This window comes from Silene latifolia, chromosome 3 (genome assembly GCF_048544455.1).
Source record: "Silene latifolia isolate original U9 population chromosome 3, ASM4854445v1, whole genome shotgun sequence".
NCBI classification, from domain to species: Eukaryota; Viridiplantae; Streptophyta; class Magnoliopsida; order Caryophyllales; family Caryophyllaceae; genus Silene; species Silene latifolia.
Window position 1 is genome coordinate 90,388,562 of NC_133528.1, and position 18,180 is coordinate 90,406,741.

The window sequence follows — 18,180 nt, forward strand, 5'->3', positions numbered from 1 at the left end:
TACTTCAAACCCCAAATTGTGACACCCTTAGACACCACTACTTGCAATAGAAAATCTCATCTCAATTCCCGTCCCTTGGGATCCGACCTTTACTTGCCTCTTTACTAATTGTAGAGTTGTTTGTGAAGTTATAAATTGTGTTTTGGTCTAGGTGCTCCTAACGCCAAGTACTGAAAACTAAACCCTCATAAGGGATCACGACCAAAAATGGCGCCGTTGCCGGGGACGGTGTTAACTTGATTTAGATTTTCTTGTATTGTTATTAGTTGTGTCTTTCTTTGCCTTGGGGAAGTAAAACTCCTCAAGGTTTGTTCTAATTATTTTCGAGTTGTTTGATATTTTGCATGTCTAGAAGATCACAAGGTAACTTGTTACCCTTTGATCACGAAATTGAAAGGACTTTGACAAACAATAGAAGACTTGCTAGGAGAAGTTTGAGAGGTATTGGTGAGGTTGTAGATATTCAACCAAATAATATTGAGTTCAACAACCCTTTTGCAAGAGAAGGTGAGGAGAACCCAACACAAAACCCAACACAAAATCAACCCACATTGCCTAAGTTTTCATCACATTCTGTACCCACCTAGGAGAACCTACCCAATGGTACTCCCACACCACAACACTTAACCGGAATTTTTTTTGCCAAATCCGCATTTATCCAATTAGTCGAAAGAAGCCAATTTGGGGGGATGCCTAGTGAAGACCCTCACTCTCATATGGAGACTTTTTGCAACTATTGTGATGCAATTTCTCAAACCGGTGTAACGCAAGACCAAATTCGATGGGTCTTATTTACTTTTTCTCTAATTGGCACCGCGAAACAATGGTTGAAAGGCCTTGATAAGGCTACTCTCGGAATTGATTCTTGAAAGAAGTTGGCTCTAGCTTTCTACAAAAAGTTCTATCCACCGGAAAAGACTAACATGCTAAGAGCTCAAATTACGGGCTTTAAGCAAAGAGATGAAGAATATTTGTATGAAGCTTGGGAGCGATTCAAAGGAATTTGCCGCTCATGTCCTCATCATGGACTTAGCGAGTGGTTCTTGGTACAACAATTTTGGAACGGTCTTTATGAAGACTCAAGGAACATTCTCAACATGGGATCAAATGGAATGTTCACCGAAGTTGATGACAATCAAACTTGGAACAAAATTGAGGAAATGGCGGTCCATAACTCACAATATAGTAGACCTCGCAAGGCTACTAGAGGAGGAAAGCATGAAGCGGACTTCCTTACTCAATTGGGTGCTCAACTTAGTGCTCGCATTGATACCATCAATTTGAAGTTTGAAAAAGCAATGGCTAGACTTGAAGAAGCCTCAAAATCACCAAAGCATCATGTTAATGCCATGACGACATCTTCATCAATCCCAAGTATGATATGTGAGAATTGTGGAACTTTGGGACATGACTAAAGTGAATGTAGGGGAACAAATGAACAAGTGTATGCTTTCCAAGCATACAAGAGTGGTACCCCTTATTCAAACTATTACAATGAAAACACCAAATTCCACCCATATCTCTCATACAAAAGCCAAAATGTTCAAAACCCTCAACCAACATACACCCCACCTCCCATGACGAACCAAAATCAAAGACCCTTTTACAACCAAAACCAAGGTTACCAAAATCAAACTCCATAAAATCAACAAAATGACCAAGATTTTGATGTTTAAAAAGCGGTCCTCCAAATGCAAAAGAATCAACAAGAGTTTTTCACTCAAATGCAAAAGGATAGTCAAGTAAAGGAAATCACCATCAACAACATCCTAGCTCACACCAAAATGTTGGAAACCCAATTGACTCAACTAGCATCTTCAAGCTCACAAAGACAAAAGGGGCAATTACCACCTCAAAGTAATCCCCTAAGACATGAAACGGTTAGTGCCATTCACTTGAGGAGTGGTACAAGGTATGAAGCACCGAAGAAGCAAGTTAAGGATGAAGTTGTGGAAGCTAGTGACAAAGAAGAAATTGTGCAAAACTCCAAGGATGGAGAACCATCAAAAGAAGAAGTTTCAAAGAAAAATGAAGACAAGGTCAAGGAGAAGGAGCCCATTGTGATTAGACTTCCTTTTCCAAGTCGTCAAGCCAAGCCCAAATTTGATGACCAACTTGGAAAATTTATGGAAATTGTGAAGAATTTGGAAGTTTCGATTCCTTTTACGGAATTAATCAATCACGTGCAGGCCTATGCAAAATACATGAAAGACATCCTCACAAAGAAGAAGTCGATCCGGAAGCTTGAGACTATCGCCTTCACTAAGGTGAGTAGTGCAATACTTCAAGGGAGTTCACCTCCAAAACTTAAAGATCCGGGAAGCTTCTCTATACCGTGTACCATTGGCGACACCACGATCAACAAGGCCTTATGTGATCTAGGGGCTAGTGTGATTGTTATGCCGTACTCGGTGAGTAAAAGGTTAGGAATGGGAGAGCTTAAATGCACCAATATCACACTCCAAATGGCCGATAGATCAACAAAGACACCATTAGGGATATGGGAAGATGTTCCCGTAAGAGTTGGGAAATTTTTCATCCCGGTGGACTTTGTCATTGTTGACATGGAAGAACACTCCAACATTCCAATCATTCTAGGTAGACCTTTCTTGCACACCGCGGGTGCGGTGATTGATGTGAAGCATGGAGAGCTCACTCTAGAAGTGGGAGATGAGAGCATAACTTTCAATCTTGACAAGACCATGAGAGCTCCCCGTTTGCATGAACCATGCTTTATGGTTGATCATTATAGCCGGAAGGATGATAGGAAGAAGTCGGAATTCCAATGGAAGAAGAAAATTGATGATGCTCCATTCAAATAGCAAGTGAATTGTAACAAAGAGAGCTTGAAAAGCTCATCAAAGCCAAGCAATGAAGAGGATGGCCTCATTGGCCAAGACAAGAAAGTGGGAGAGTTGTCTCTATCAACTCAAGAGATCTTTAGTGATCAAGTAGATGAAGTTTGTGGTCTTTGGGACGATGAGTTTGCAGGGATTTTCAATCCCTACATTAGTAATGCTATCGATAAAGACCAACATGAAGGACAACAAGGGCAAAGGTCTATTGAAGATCTTTATCATGATAATGAACAAGCTTTTGACGACTTATTCAAGGTGTTGAGCAACATCAATAACACCTTGGACATGCCCCCATGACATCTCACTAAGGATGAGAGTTTGGTGGAGTCCTCCCTAAACCACCATTTGTAAATATTTCTAACTCCCTAACTCGCATTTTAATTCTTACATTACATTTTTGTCACTTTTGGATTTTTATGCTTTGATCAAGATAATTATCATTTTTTGAGAGAACTGAGGGAGGGACTAATGATTTAATTGATGTGTAGTGCTTTAGCTTAGTGTGGGGATAGCAATTGCCGAGGCTATCCATGCCTTAGTAGTGCCCTTACAATGAGGAACACGGGATTTGAACAATGAAAAATGACACGGGATATGCAAGTGCACGGATGGAACTGAATCCGGGTAGACCAGGGAGAATCCGAGCGTCCTTGAGGGGAATCCGCTCGTCTTTAGGGAATCCGAGCGTCTTTGGCAGAATCCGCCCGTCCAATTGAACTGAAAAATTGAAAATTTGGGACTATTGCAGAATCCGAGCGTCCCAGCAGAGAAGACGCTCGTCTGAATGAATCCGCTCGTCTTTGCAGAAAGACGCCCGTCTTTTTGCCAGTGCAAAATGAGAAAACTTGCTGTAACAAAATCCGTCCGTCTTTGAAAGAATCCGCTCGTCCCGCAGTCGAAGAATCCGAGCGTCCCAGCTGAAAGACGCCCGTCTTTAGGCGAGAATTCCTGAACCCAGAATAGGCAGAATCCGAGCATCCCGAAGGAAAAACGGCCGTCTTCCCCTGCAGTTTCAAAATTTTCGGGTGTTTTCAAATACCCCCTCCCACATTCATTCATTCAGACATTCAAAACACTACCCATAAACCCCAAAACTCAAAACCCTCATCCTCTCCATCACCAAAACAAGATTTCCTCAACCAAATTCAACAAAATCAAATCCAAACTTCCTTTTAACAACAATTAATCACTCCTCTTCCAACAAAAATCAATCCAAGCACCAAAATCTTCAACCTTTGAGTCGATTTTTGAAATACAAAGGCAAAGCCTTTCATCTTAAAATCTATTTGGGTATAATTGAAAATTGAAGATTTTCAATCTTTTCTTGGTATAATCATCAATGGCAAGAACAAAAGGATCAACAAAGGCACTTAAGGCAAAGGCACTCTCAACAAGGCAACAATGCCTTCAAGCAAAGAAAGTCTCATTGGCTATGGTGGTTGCTAGTGCAAACTTGGAAGTTCAACAACAACAAAATCCTCCCTTGGAAGCAACAACATCATCAACTCCGGAAATTACTCAATTATCAAACTATCCGGAGGTAATTTTCATTTCTAACTCCCATAGGGATACATTTGCCAAGTATGCTAAGAAATCCTTTCTACCCACCAAATTCATATGTGAAGATGCCTTGAACAAATTGGGTGTCCTTAAACAAACAAAAGCCTTCTTTGAAGCCATGGGGTTGGGAAAATTGTTTGCTACAAGAGAATTGACATACCCCTCCCTTACCTTGGAATTCTTGAGTTCATTGAAAGTGACTAAGGTAGAGACTAGAGAATACATCGAGTTTCGCCTTGACAATGTGAATACGCACATCACCTTTGATGTTTTGAATAAAGCATTAGATCTTAGTGATACACCTCGTTATTATAAGAAGCCCGAAAAATATGACCCCGCTCCTCTTTGGGAGGCGATTTCCGAGAAGAAATTTGAGAACTTTCATGCTTGTCGCGCTCTGTTAGTCCATCATCCGGGCATTAGAGTGTGGCACAAGGTCATCGGGAATACTATCATTGCAAGAAAAGACACTAACCAATTTACCAAGCTCGATTGTATTCTACTTGAGTAGGCCTTAAATATTGGAAGGGAATTCACCAAGCCTTACAATGCTCTAAGGCTTTTGGTGGAAAGATGGCTCAATGTTGATTGTGGAAAGCAAGGCACCGCTTTTATCGTAAATGGAGGTCTAGTTACTCTCTTGGCCAAGTACTTTGATCCAAATTTCAACAAGGATAGCAAGTATGTGGCGAAAAAAGGGGGTCATCTCATTGACATGGATGCGATGATTAACAAGTACAAGTGGGTTACGCATAATCCTCTTGACACCAAATATGGGTGGCTCACCAATGATGCTAGATCTTTTACTTTGCCTTCCAAGATATGCCGTTTGAGTGTTCATAGAACAAACTACCTTCTTCCCCTCTCAAAGGAAGCCGAATCCATCATCCGTCAACAAAGGGGTGAAATTGAAATGCCCTCCTCCTCCATTGTCACACCACCCTATCCATTCAAATATCAAGAGTTCAAACCCGAAGGTGTTGAAGCGGGCAATGACTACATGACTCTACTTATGCAAGAGATGCACAAACAAGCTTTTAAGGATCGGGAAGATGCATACTTGGCCCAATATCCACCCTTCCTTCATTTAGCTAGGCAAGGACTACTTGATCCTTCATGTCCTTTGCCTAGTTGGGCGGATAGGGAAGTTTTCTTTCCAAGTGCATCTAGGGGTGAAACGGGTGACGATGAGGTTGTCGGTGATGAGGTTGCTAATGATGAGGGCATTGTTGAAGAGGTAAATAAAGAAGAAGAAGATGATGAAGGAAGTGAGCAAGGAAGTGAAGAGGGAAGTGGTGATGAGTCCACTTCTATTGAGGAAGATGATGACAATGATGATATGGTGGAACACTAGCAAGCTTTGGAGGCTCCTACCCTCTTGATATTTGTCTACTTCTTTATTTGTTTTATTTATTTTATCTTGATCATGGTTGGAGAGTCATAAACAAAAACCCATGCATCATGTAGTGTAGATTAGTATAGCTTGCATTTAGTGTAGAATTCAAGCATCATGCTTGCATAATTTCCCATCATTTTGGCCATTGAGGACAATGCCCATATTAGTGTGGGGATGGGGAATTCTAACTTAACGTTTATTCAAAAATCCAAAAAAATCAAAAAAAATTCGAAAAACCAAAAAAATTGAAAAATTTGAAAATCCAAAAACAAGTTCATTTCCTTTGTAGTGTAGTCTTGTATATATTGTTTTATATATTGTATTTGTTCTATCCTTGTTCACATTGATTGACTACGCCACATCCGAGACATGAGGATATTGAAGACCGCATGGTATGATCTTTCCAATCTCCTTTTTCCTCTTTATGTTAATGACTATGTGGCTTTATTTTGATTGATGCGGTATAACAATGTGAATCTTGGACTTGCATTTAGTTTATATGTCATATTAGTTGGTAGAAGCATATGCATTAGGATGTTTATATGCTAGTTGCATCATGGCATGTAGTTTGCATATTAGAAAAATTTTGCAAAACCATCTACCTGGGAAGCATGACAAGTGTATATAGGCCCTAGTATATGCTTTTTCTTCTTAAGACTTTGCTTGTAAGAATACTTGTAAAACACCCTAGGATGTGTCATGCTAGTATCCTTTGACCCATGGTTTAAGGCCTAGTCAAGAGTACCTTATGGTGTGATAACTCCTTGGCTACCATTTATTCCAAGGTGACCCTTGAAACCATGCATCCATCATCCATGTTCTACCACATTTTTGTCATCAAAGGGAGTGGGCATAAAAAGAAATCAATTTGAGTTCAATGAAATGAAAAGTGAAAGAAAGTTTGCAAAAATGCATCAAATGAAAAGAGGATCAAAAATAGACTCCTAATGCTTCAAATATAAGGCACCCTCACTAAATATGGGGTGACTTTGAAAATGTTCAAAATAAATGAAAAGAAAAGTTGAAAGTTGGCAAGTGTTGAAATGCCGAAAATCAAAAAGAAATGGCAAGAAAGTGTTCTCAAATGTTATATGCCACAAGAAATTGGGGGGAAAAACATCAGCAAAGCAAACTCCTAAATGAAACTCAAATACTATCGATCCCTTTATCCATCGTATCCATTTTTGTGCATGGTAGAGAGGGGACGACCCTTCTTGTCTAGGCAAGAGGGGGAATTTCGCGATCCTCCAGTGTTTCTAACACCATAGGGAGTCTATCTTGACAAAAGCATTTAACGATTGAGGACAAAGGTACCCTAGCTTGACACAACTTGGAGGTGATTTATTGGTATCCTTCTAGGCTTAATAGTTTGAAGAAATTGCATCTATGAAGGAGTGTGTGTTGGAATATGTGTCCTCCGACAATAATGCGATCACGACTGTTGATCATGATGATCACACGTTTAAATCTCATTATAAAGAATACAATTGGGAAGTAATATTGTTACTGTCAACTGGTAAACATATATCGGTAATGATTGGCTGACTAGAGTTTGACATTACTGTCATGTGACGGTGGTGATCGATTGACCCCTAGGTCATACCTATAGGGCAATACTCTTAATTGATCATTTAATTAATCGTATAATGTTACGAGTTAATTAAATTACTTGAAAAATTGACGGACGATTTTGGAAGTAAAATTTACGTATCAAATTGAAATGTCATTAAATGAGATACGGTCTGAGTAATCGAATTGTATCATTACTCGGATGAAATTATTGTTTACAGAAACAATTAAATTTGAATGAATTATTATAAATACGATTTATGAATTGGTAAAATATTTTGGCACAAGTAATTATGAAATTACTAAGTCGATTTTTGTATGTGACGTATTTTTATTAATACGTTGATTTTTAACATGTTAAAAATTACATAACAAATTTATGTCACATATGACATGTGACATATTGACATTTGACAAAAATAATATGGATCTCATATTATCATATGTGCCGAAAATGGGAGGTTGTTTAAACAAATATTGTGTTTGTTTAAGTTAGTGGTAAGCATAATGATAATTACTCTAATATAGGCATGCATACCTAGTGCCTTTTGTGTAAGAGCACAAAGGCCATGCATAGGCCATTTCCTACCACCCTACCCGGTTCTCCCTTGGAAAGAACAAGGAGTTCTTTCACTTATTATCTTTATCATTCACCATATGTATTGTGTGGTTAGATAATTATTCATTCTTACTTAATAATATAATTTTTAGAGAGATAAAAATTACATCCTTCCTCATCCATTCTCCTACCCGGTTTTAGGAGCAAAACCAAAATATTTTTGGTTCATTTTTTCTACTAGATTAATATTATACTAGTACTTATAATATTAATTAGATTAAGAGTTAAGCTTTGGGTATAAATCCTAAGGAGAGATCCTACACTTGGATCTTGTTCTTCCATTAAAGGAAAGCTCAAGAACAAAAGAAAAGGAGATTTCTTTTGTGCCCATTTGAACCGTAATTTCAATGTAAGGATATGATTTCTTCTCTATTTTAGTATATTGTTTGCATGCATAAAATCCGTATTTAATTTTATGACAAATTAATTTCGACATATATGAGTATGTTAGTTTGTATATGAATCTACATTTCCTTCAATTGGTATCAGAGCCACGGTTGTTTGCATGCAAATTGGTTAAAAGTTTTTCCGAGTTATAAGAATAACAAATAAAACTTGTAAAATTTGTGTTATTATGATATATCACGAAATTATTACATGCATGTTAATATTTCTGGTCCTAAAATGTTTTAGGATATTTTGGTTATTTTTCGGATTTTTTATTGTTTATAATTTACAATAATGGCATTTAAATGTGATTTTATGAGTAAAAATGTCATTATTGGTCTAAAAATAGCTATACTTCGAATTTTTCATTGATTTTTGGATATGTTGTCACATATATTATTTTGAGATAACCTGTAAATTTTCATAATTTTTGGACTTGTTATGCTTGAAAAATGGATTTTTCATTATTAAATTCGGATTTAGGTGAAAAATAGGTTAATATGAGTTAAATTTCGAATCTGGTCATAGAAAATTAATATGTTGTCACATGCAATTTTACAAGATGTGTGTAAAATAATTGTCTATAAAGAAGTCTTTTTGCATGATTTATGGATTTTTGAAGAAAAATAGCATAAATAGTGACATTGTTAGTGGAAAATTAATAAAACATAATCTATGACTTAGGAAAAACGTCTAATGTTGCATTTTATTATCTTTTTCAGATCTAAAATTGAAAAGTTAGTGAATATAATTTTTCCATGTTTTTTATGATTATTTTATTAAAATCGATAAACCGCAACATTGTTTTTCCGGTAAATTTTCGAAATTTTTAACCTAAGATATTGAACATTATGAGTGTCATGGAAATTTTCCAGAATGTTCATGAGTTTAAATTTCAAATTTTGAATTTATTTGAAATTTTGTGATTTATTTGAAGTTTAATAGCTTATTTTTGTAATATTTGGTCCATTTATGAACAATTTTATAAAATATGGCTTAATTATGGTCAAATTATTAGTGAAGACTAAACTTTGAGTCCTAAGAGGTTAGGGTAGTTAACTTATGCATAAATATGAGTTTATGTATTTTTGTGATTATAAAATGTTGAAATCACACAAATCCGTAAAAACCGAGTAATATACGATATTGGCTAATTAAAGGCGATTTAGCATAAAATTGAGCATGTTTTTACATAATATAATGCTGCATTTTTCTTTATGATTGTCATAATTTTAATTTATGTAATTTTTGAATTATGTAATTTTTTCTTAGTATGGCCTTAGATTTTAATTGGTATTTCCCGAAATGTATGGGAATATCGATTCGGTTGTAATTTTTTATTGTGATCTCGTATCACCGTTTTGTAATTTAATAGATTTATTTTATTTTAGTTACAAATGTATAATAGGAAATTATGTAATTTATTATGTAATTTTATTTATTCCGGAGTTTCTAAAGACGGATTTCTTCAAGAATGGCGATACATAAAGACGGTGTTACCTCGAGATGCGTGTCACAACCGAAGTTCAAGGGACCAATGGAGTTGGTTTCCGAATATGTAATAGTTAAAGAGTTTTTCTATTTTAGGAAAGGCCATACTAGGATTTATTTATTTTTATGCTTGCATTTTATTTTATGTCACATGCATCGCTAAATCGCCATAACTAAACATGCATTGTTATTTTATCGAGTTCATCGACCGTGTCAATTAGAATTATCGTAGTTCACCGCTTTGGTTCACTTAAAACGTGATAGATAATAAATTGACATGACCTCTCGCTAAAACAATTAATTGAGACATAGCCTTACCAAATAGTAGAAACCATGAAAACCTATTTCGTGAGGGAGTGCACTCGGCCACACCGGGGTACAAACCTTGTTACGTAGAGGAAGTGGGTGATAAATGTCTATCCACCGAATTCATGTTGATAAGGGTTTCATCGGCCACACCGTGCCCAAGTTAATGTGGGTTTGGATCATGGACACATTTATTCGAAATTTGGATTGAACTCAACAAAAGTTTTTCGATAAGGGTTTTATCGGCCACACCGTCCCCTTGTTGAATGTGTTTTGGGCTAAAGATATATGTTAATGTAATATTATCGACCAAGAGTTCTAAAAGTAGAATCGATTAAAGCGTTAATCCACCGAGTTATATTGATAAGGGTTTCATCGGCCACACCGTGCCCAAGTTAATATGAATTTGGGTCTTGGAATCATTTATCATAGTTGGGTAGAGGTCACTATGTAAATGCTTTACTTGTTATTTACAAGTATTAATAAAACGATGAATGTTTTGTTTTCACTATTCCGTTATTATATTGTTCTATTTCTTTACCCCAATTCATATACGATATCATTTCGATTTTGATACAAATCTCCATTAAAACATCGTAACTAAAGACAAAATTTGAATTTGCTTATAAAACCTCATATGAACCATTGCTAAGGATCTCTTGTAAAGAGTATAGATAAAGTTATTCATTATCAAACAAGTTTTTGATTCTTGACTAACACATCTACTTACAATGGATTTTTTTCATGTACTTAAATGAATTAAGTACCTTGAAGCGATAAATTGTTTTGGTAATTAGTTTTGTCAAGAATTCGTAATTGACCAAAATAACGCAACCACTTCAATGAAAGTTTTAAGACTAAAACGAACAAATGAAGAAGTGATCTTCATGAATTCAATTTTGCTTCTCAAAGCAAAGACTCATTGAAATGAGTGGGAGCATTCTCTTAAACCGTTAAGATAAGGACGAGGTTAAAGAAGTAAAATTAGAATAGAATTGACACAAGGTTATGTTAAAGGTAAAGTTGTTGAGAATGACGATACTAAACCTATCAATCCCGACCGATAAAGTTTCCATTGTCTTAAATGTTAGACACGAGAAAGGAAACTACCCCAAATTATTGAAGAAACAACAAGTTAGTTGTGGGACATCTAATGGGACCTTCTTCGTTAAATGTTTATTTGATTAAACATAAATTTGCTAGTATTACTTCGTCAATATTAGAAACCCGTGGTGGTTTTCATCATTATGTTTGATACATAGGATGATTAGAATATGACGACTAGCAACAATGAAGTCAAGAGATAGAGTCATTGTGTACTACATCTAGTTTCGGGTTTGGAGTTGTACTTAATTGTGACTATTAAGTACATAAACTCTAAATAAGAATACAATTTGTTAAAGATACAAAAGAGGTTTCACTTTTGTGACCCTATATACCACGATTTGATGTATGGCTAGCCCATCATCAAGGTGAGTATATTCTAAACCAAACTAGAATGATATATCATGAAGATGATGCAAGACTCAAATTGGTAACCCAAGATTAAACCTTAAAATTTTGGAATGATGAACGCAAAGAGTTATCGAGTACTCTTGAAACCATTAGATTGTTAATGGTATATGCGTATCTTGTATTCAAAGCAAGATGTCTCATGCCTTTTGGTTGAAAAGGAGATCGAGGTTATAAATCATCAATCCAAAATAGGTTGATCATCATCTTTTACTAACGATTTAAGTTTACGCTAATGTGTTCACTTAATAAGGTAAATAGAGAAATCTTTGAAGAGTTCAAAGAAGCACGATTTAGTCGTGGTGGGATTATCAAAGTAAAGACTTTGATATAAGCCAAATGAAATGTGATATAGCATCACAAGTTAATCTCTCTTAGCACGCATCATGGAATAATGTGTGGTTGGATATGAATTCAAACGCTATTCGATATGGTTTGGACTTCAATCAAGTTACTTTGAGTTACTTGATCCTTTTGGGGATTTTATCATTTTTGTCTAAATTATTTTTCCACTAAATCGGATCATATGAGATATGAAATGGTAAGGGTACCATGTTTGTAAGTTTTCACAAGAAATAAATGCTCATTTTTCCCTCTTCAATTATCACGAGTACGACGGGTTTGCGGCTCGTGAAACTGTCTTTCTAAAATACAAGTTTATTTTTAGAAGACAGAGTGGGAGAAATTATTCAAGAGCCACAAAGAATGCCACAGAGAATGTTATGTCGCAAGAAACTGGTCTTTCTTGGCTACATGAGACGTTTTGTGTAAGACATTGTTTCTTGCAAACCTAGGAGGTTAAATTCGTCACTTGTTAAAAATGATGAATTCATGCTACTTTTAAGAAAGTAAAGAGCTTATAACTTACAAAAGAAATTGTTTGATTCAAGTTGATTACTTCTAGAAAGTAATGAACATATGACTTACATAAGAGTGTTTAAGTCACAACTCAATATAAGGCTTAGAGCCATGAAAATCCGAAATAAAAAGGCTTGATTAGTTACAAAGGGTTTTGCACTAATAAAGAGAGATTTCAAGGTTGATTGGTTGCAAAGGGTTTTTACACCAATTGAAATGCTTAAGTCTATTTGGATCTTCTTAGGGATTGTGTTTCATTATTATGAAATACATAGCGAGTGAATCTAAAACCCACTTCTTCAATAGAAGGAATGTATTCAATACATGTCATGAGTTTTATAGATTCTTGCAATCCTAAGATAATGTGAAACTTAAGAGAGAATCTTAAGTAGGACATCAATGAGTTGGAGTCAACATTTTGATCATGTGATAAAACATTTCTCGATAAGTTGAGAAGTTGTGTTTATACATGGAGTTTAGTGGGAGTTACGGAATTTTTAATTAGTCCGATATGTGGATGACATATTGATCATTGAGAATGATTTAAGACTTTTGGAGTATTATAATACATCTTTAATATACGGATTTATGAAGATAAATCCACGTGATATTAGCGTCAATAAGAAGTCTTATGTTGATAAGATTCATGACCAGTTCAATTAAATTGAACATATTTGATTGATTCCATTTGCGTCCGCTGCCGGATCAATTAAATGAGTAATGATGTATAACACTTCATATGCTTTGAGTATGATGAATTGTTTTTCAAAATCGAATTTAAGTAATCTTTACCAAGTAAGCTATAAAGATTACCCTTAAGTGCTTGCAGAAGCATTAAGGAAGTAAAGCAAAGTGTTTATGATGCAATATTGTGTAAGGGTGTTACACAAGTGACAATTGACAATTGAGATTGCGCATGGTTTCCGACAAAACCATAATCAAAACACATTAGAATGGTTAAGATACCATTGTGGCAATGTTAATTAAGAAGTAGATTTTATAGAATCGTTCTAGGCAATAAAGAACAATGAGAGATATTTATAACGGAAATTGAGTACACTTGCGATCATGAGATGTGCAAGAAAGATGAGTCCCCGCATTAATCGTGAAAACAAAGTGGGAGCTATTCTTAGGCTAGAGGGCCTATGTCTTGATTGGATCTCGACACGTACTCAGAAAGTTTTGTAATGCAAATGTATACATTACAAAGGAAAACGAGTATATAGTAAGGTTGAGTAAGGTACAAGAAGTTGATAAAACCTACTAACCAAAGCCTTCTCAAAGGCTAAACATGATGAGTCATGTCATTTCAATTGAATTGAAATGAACAACTACGTACAAGATCAAATTAGATTATAGAATATGAAATAGTAATCAGGTATTGACTATTCATATGTGATAATCACATTTGTCGTTCGAGTTTTATTTTAAAACTCTTTTATTATACTTTGTTACATCCAAACGGGTTGTGGAGACAATTGAACCCCGTTAAAGTGAACACGGATTAACATTGTATTTGCCCATAGGTACTTGTATGAGATGACGTCTCGAAGTGACTAGAGTGTGATGCGATTGATGGCAAGTTCAAGTGCCATAGAGTCATGTGAGATGACTAGTCGATCACATAGGCAGATTGTTAGGAACATTTTGTCGGGCCTAATGACCGCTTATAGAGTTCTGGCAAATTTATATAGCCTGGTCGTGGCGAGAGCTGCTATAGTATTCAAATGAGTCGATTCTTTTGACTAAAGACTATTCACCTAAGATGGTTGGTTTTGATTAACTTTGATTTGTGTTACTACGACCTTCGTAAATGGGGTCAAATGGGCATATTTTGGGTTATGATGGCTGTGGCTACTCGAAGGGAATGAGTGCGATAGGAATTGTCCATCCCCTTGTCAGGGTTAAAACAATATCTCAGGGCCACTCAAGGAGTAATGAACTGGAAATGCGTGGCCACGCTCGGAAAGTATCTATGATAGATAAGTCCGGTCAATCAGTTATTCTCCAGATCGAGGAAACCACTCTTGATATGATCACTTGCAAGTACGACCTGAAAGACACCTTGCATTGAGTGGGAGATAGTAATAGGACAAGAGAATTGGTGACGCACACTTGTCGAGGACAAGTGGGAGATTGTTGGAATATGTGTCCTCCGACAATAATGCGATCACGATTGTTGATCATGATGATCACATGTTTAAATCTCATTATAAAGAATACAATTGGGAAGTAATATTGTTTCTTGTCAATCGGTCAACATATATCGGTAATGATTGGTCGACTAGAGTTTGACATTCTTGTCGTGTGTGGTGGTGATCGATTGACCCCTAGGTCATACCTATAGGGCAATACTCTTAATTGATCATTTAATTAATCGTATAATGTTACGAGTTAATTAAATTACTTGAAAAATTGACGGACGATTTTGGAAGTAAAATTTACGTATCAAATTGAAATGTGATTAAATGAGATACGGTCTGAGTAATCGAATTGTATCATTACTCGGATGAAATTATTGTTTACAGAAACAATTAAATTTGAATGAATTATTATAAATACGATTTATGAATTGGTAAAATATTTTGGCACAAGTAATTATGAAATTACTAAGTCGATTTTTGTATGTGACGTATTTTTATTAATACGTTGATTTTTAACATGTTAAAAATTACATAACAAATTTATGTCACATATGACATGTGACATATTGACATTTGACAAAAATAATATGGATCTCATATTATCATATGTGCCGAAAATGGGAGGTTGTTTAAACAAATATTGTGTTTGTTTAAGTTAGTGGTAAGCATAATGATAATTACTCTAATATAGGCATGCATACCTAGTGCCTTTTGTGTAAGAGCACAAAGGCCATGCATAGGCCATTTCCTACCACCCTACTCGGTTCTCCCTTGGAAAGAACAAGGAGTTCTTTCACTTATTATCTTTATCATTCACCATATGTATTGTGTGGTTAGATAATTATTCATTCTTACTTAATAATATAATTTTTAGAGAGATAAAAATTACATCCTTCCTCATCCATTCTCCTACCCGGTTTTAGGAGCAAAACCAAAATATTTTTGGTTCATTTTTTCTACTAGATTAATATTATACTAGTACTTATAATATTAATTAGATTAAGAGTTAAGCTTTGGGTATAAATCCTAAGGAGAGATCCTACACTTGGATCTTGTTCTTCCATTAAAGGAAAGCTCAAGAACAAAAGAAAAGGAGATTTCTTTTGTGCCCATTTGAACCGTAATTTCAATGTAAGGATATGATTTCTTCTCTATTTTAGTATATTGTTTGCATGCATAAAATCCGTATTTAATTTTATGACAAATTAATTTCGACATATATGAGTATGTTAGTTTGTATATGAATCTACATTTCCTTCAGTGTGTACCCTTGAATTGCTTTCCTTGTAGATAATTTCCGCCACTTAGATGAGGAAAGTGGCTATTCTTTTGTAGATGCATCCATTACTTGACTTTGTGTGCTTTAATGTTTGGATGTGTCGCCATTTTGGCAAGACCCACCTTGCCTTGCAAGAAGGCATCCTACCTCATGGTTGTCTTATTGTGAGTTGAAGGGGCGGAGTGAGACCCGCTAATTGTCTCATATCGGCTATGTTATTAGGTTTGTTTAAATAATGGTCCTAGTCTTTGTCACCTCTTTAGTCGGGACGAGCAAAGGTTCGGTTTGGGTTATTTGATGTGACCGAATTAGCCTTGTTCCTATGCTTTTTAGTGCATATTTGGGTCATTTATTGTCTTTAGTCCTTTGTTTTGCATATTCTTAGAAGTTTTGTGTCCTTGGTAGGAAAGGAGTGCAAACCTTGCATTTTCATGGCAAAATGAAGCTAAATTGATTGAATTCAATGACCAAGCATCAAAGAGAGACAAGATTAGAAGGCCTTTGTACATACTATACTAGATGGGCAATGATGAGAAAAGATCCTTGCATCCCCGAGGAAATCCTCAAGGATTTTATGAAGAAAAGGAAGAAAAGAAGAAGGAACGAAGCTGTAAGACAATCCGGGCGGATTGTCCACAAGACGCCAGTCCAGCACTCACAATCCGAGCGACTTCCTCCACAAGACGCCCGTCCAAAACGCCCAGAATCCGCCCGTCTTCCCCTTCTGGACGCCCGTCCAGAATCACCCAAATCCGCCCGTCCCGTGCCCTGGACGCCCGGATTCCCTAACAGCCATTTCGTCTTCTACAAGCTTCAAGGAAGGATGCGCATCTTTTTCTAAGACCGGCGAGAAAGAGACCGGAGTCTCCCTAGAGACCGGCTATTCCTCAAGGACTTAATCGTTATTTAAGCCCTTAGTAAACCCTAATTTATGTAACTAATCCCCACTATAAATACCCCATTAGTCTAATAAGAAGAGCATGTTCTTCTTAGCAATCTTTAGTGTTGTTAATATCAATCAAATCTCTCTTTAATTTTGTAATCAACATTTAATCAAGTTTTAATACAAGTTTCATTTCCTTAATCTCTCTCTTGTTGATCCTTTGTTTTGGGTAATTGAAGATTATTTGGGTTATTATTGAGAGATTGACAACCTTCCAATCTATCATCAAGTACTTCTATTATTCTTTGCTTTATTATTGGAATCATTAGTAGGCATAATTCTCTTAATCCCTTTTTAATTATTTATTATCTTCATTTATTCATCATGTTTTACTTTGTTGGTATGATTGACAACCTTGCTAGCATGTTCAACATGATAACGAGTGAGTAGTTTCCTTAGCTAGGGTTAATGGGTAATTAGGGAAAATCAACATGGGGAATGATTCATGCTTAATTTAATATGTTTTCATAGTTTATTTGCTTGCTTGTTGTGATCTCAACTTATGCACATGTTATGTTTGATGAAATGTGAGCCTATGAATCCTTGCATTTTTTACCCATCACCTATCTTTTCAATGAGACTTGTAAGATATAAACCAACTCGAGTCTCATTAGACCATGCATATAGTTGAGTAGGGAAGATTAAGTCGACTTGTAGGTGTTGTACAATCTAATCGATTCGGCTCCGGGACCCAAACCTTCCTAGGATTGTAAGATATAAACCAACTCGATCCATCACAACAATAATTGCTTGCTTATAATTTGAGAATATGTTTGTATGATCAATTCCCATGAATCCCCAATGACCCCATGACACGCTAGTGCCTTTTACCAATTGTTTACATCCCTTTTTAATCATCTTGCTTGTTTACTTTTATTGCTATTTAGTTTAGTGATCTTCTACTTCAAACCCCAAATTGTGATACCCTTAGACACCACTAGTTGCAATAGAAAATCTCATCTCGATTCCCGTCCCTTGGGATCCGACCTTTACTTGCCTCTTTACTAATTGAAGAGTTTGTGAAGTTATAAATTGTGTTTTGGTTTAGGTGCTCCTAACGACAAGTACTGAAAACTAAACCCTCATAAGGGATCACGACCACCTGAACAGATAAAAGCTATCCTAGAACTGCAATCACCCAAATCTGTCAAGGATATCCAAAAATTGACAGGTCGAGTAGCTGCCCTGAACCGTTTCATATCAAGATCCTCCGAGAGGTGCAAAACATTTTACAACCTCCTCAGAAAGAATAAACAGT

At 35.9% G+C, this 18,180-nt stretch overlaps 1 non-coding gene across 1 annotated transcript; it reads right to left on the minus strand.

The window, feature by feature from the left end:
- Positions 1–923: 923 nt before the first annotated feature.
- Positions 924–1,030, minus strand: LOC141650556 (small nucleolar RNA R71). Its single transcript, XR_012546581.1, has one exon. It is a non-coding gene; the product is annotated as a small nucleolar RNA R71 (small nucleolar RNA).
- Positions 1,031–18,180: the final 17,150 nt, after the last annotated feature.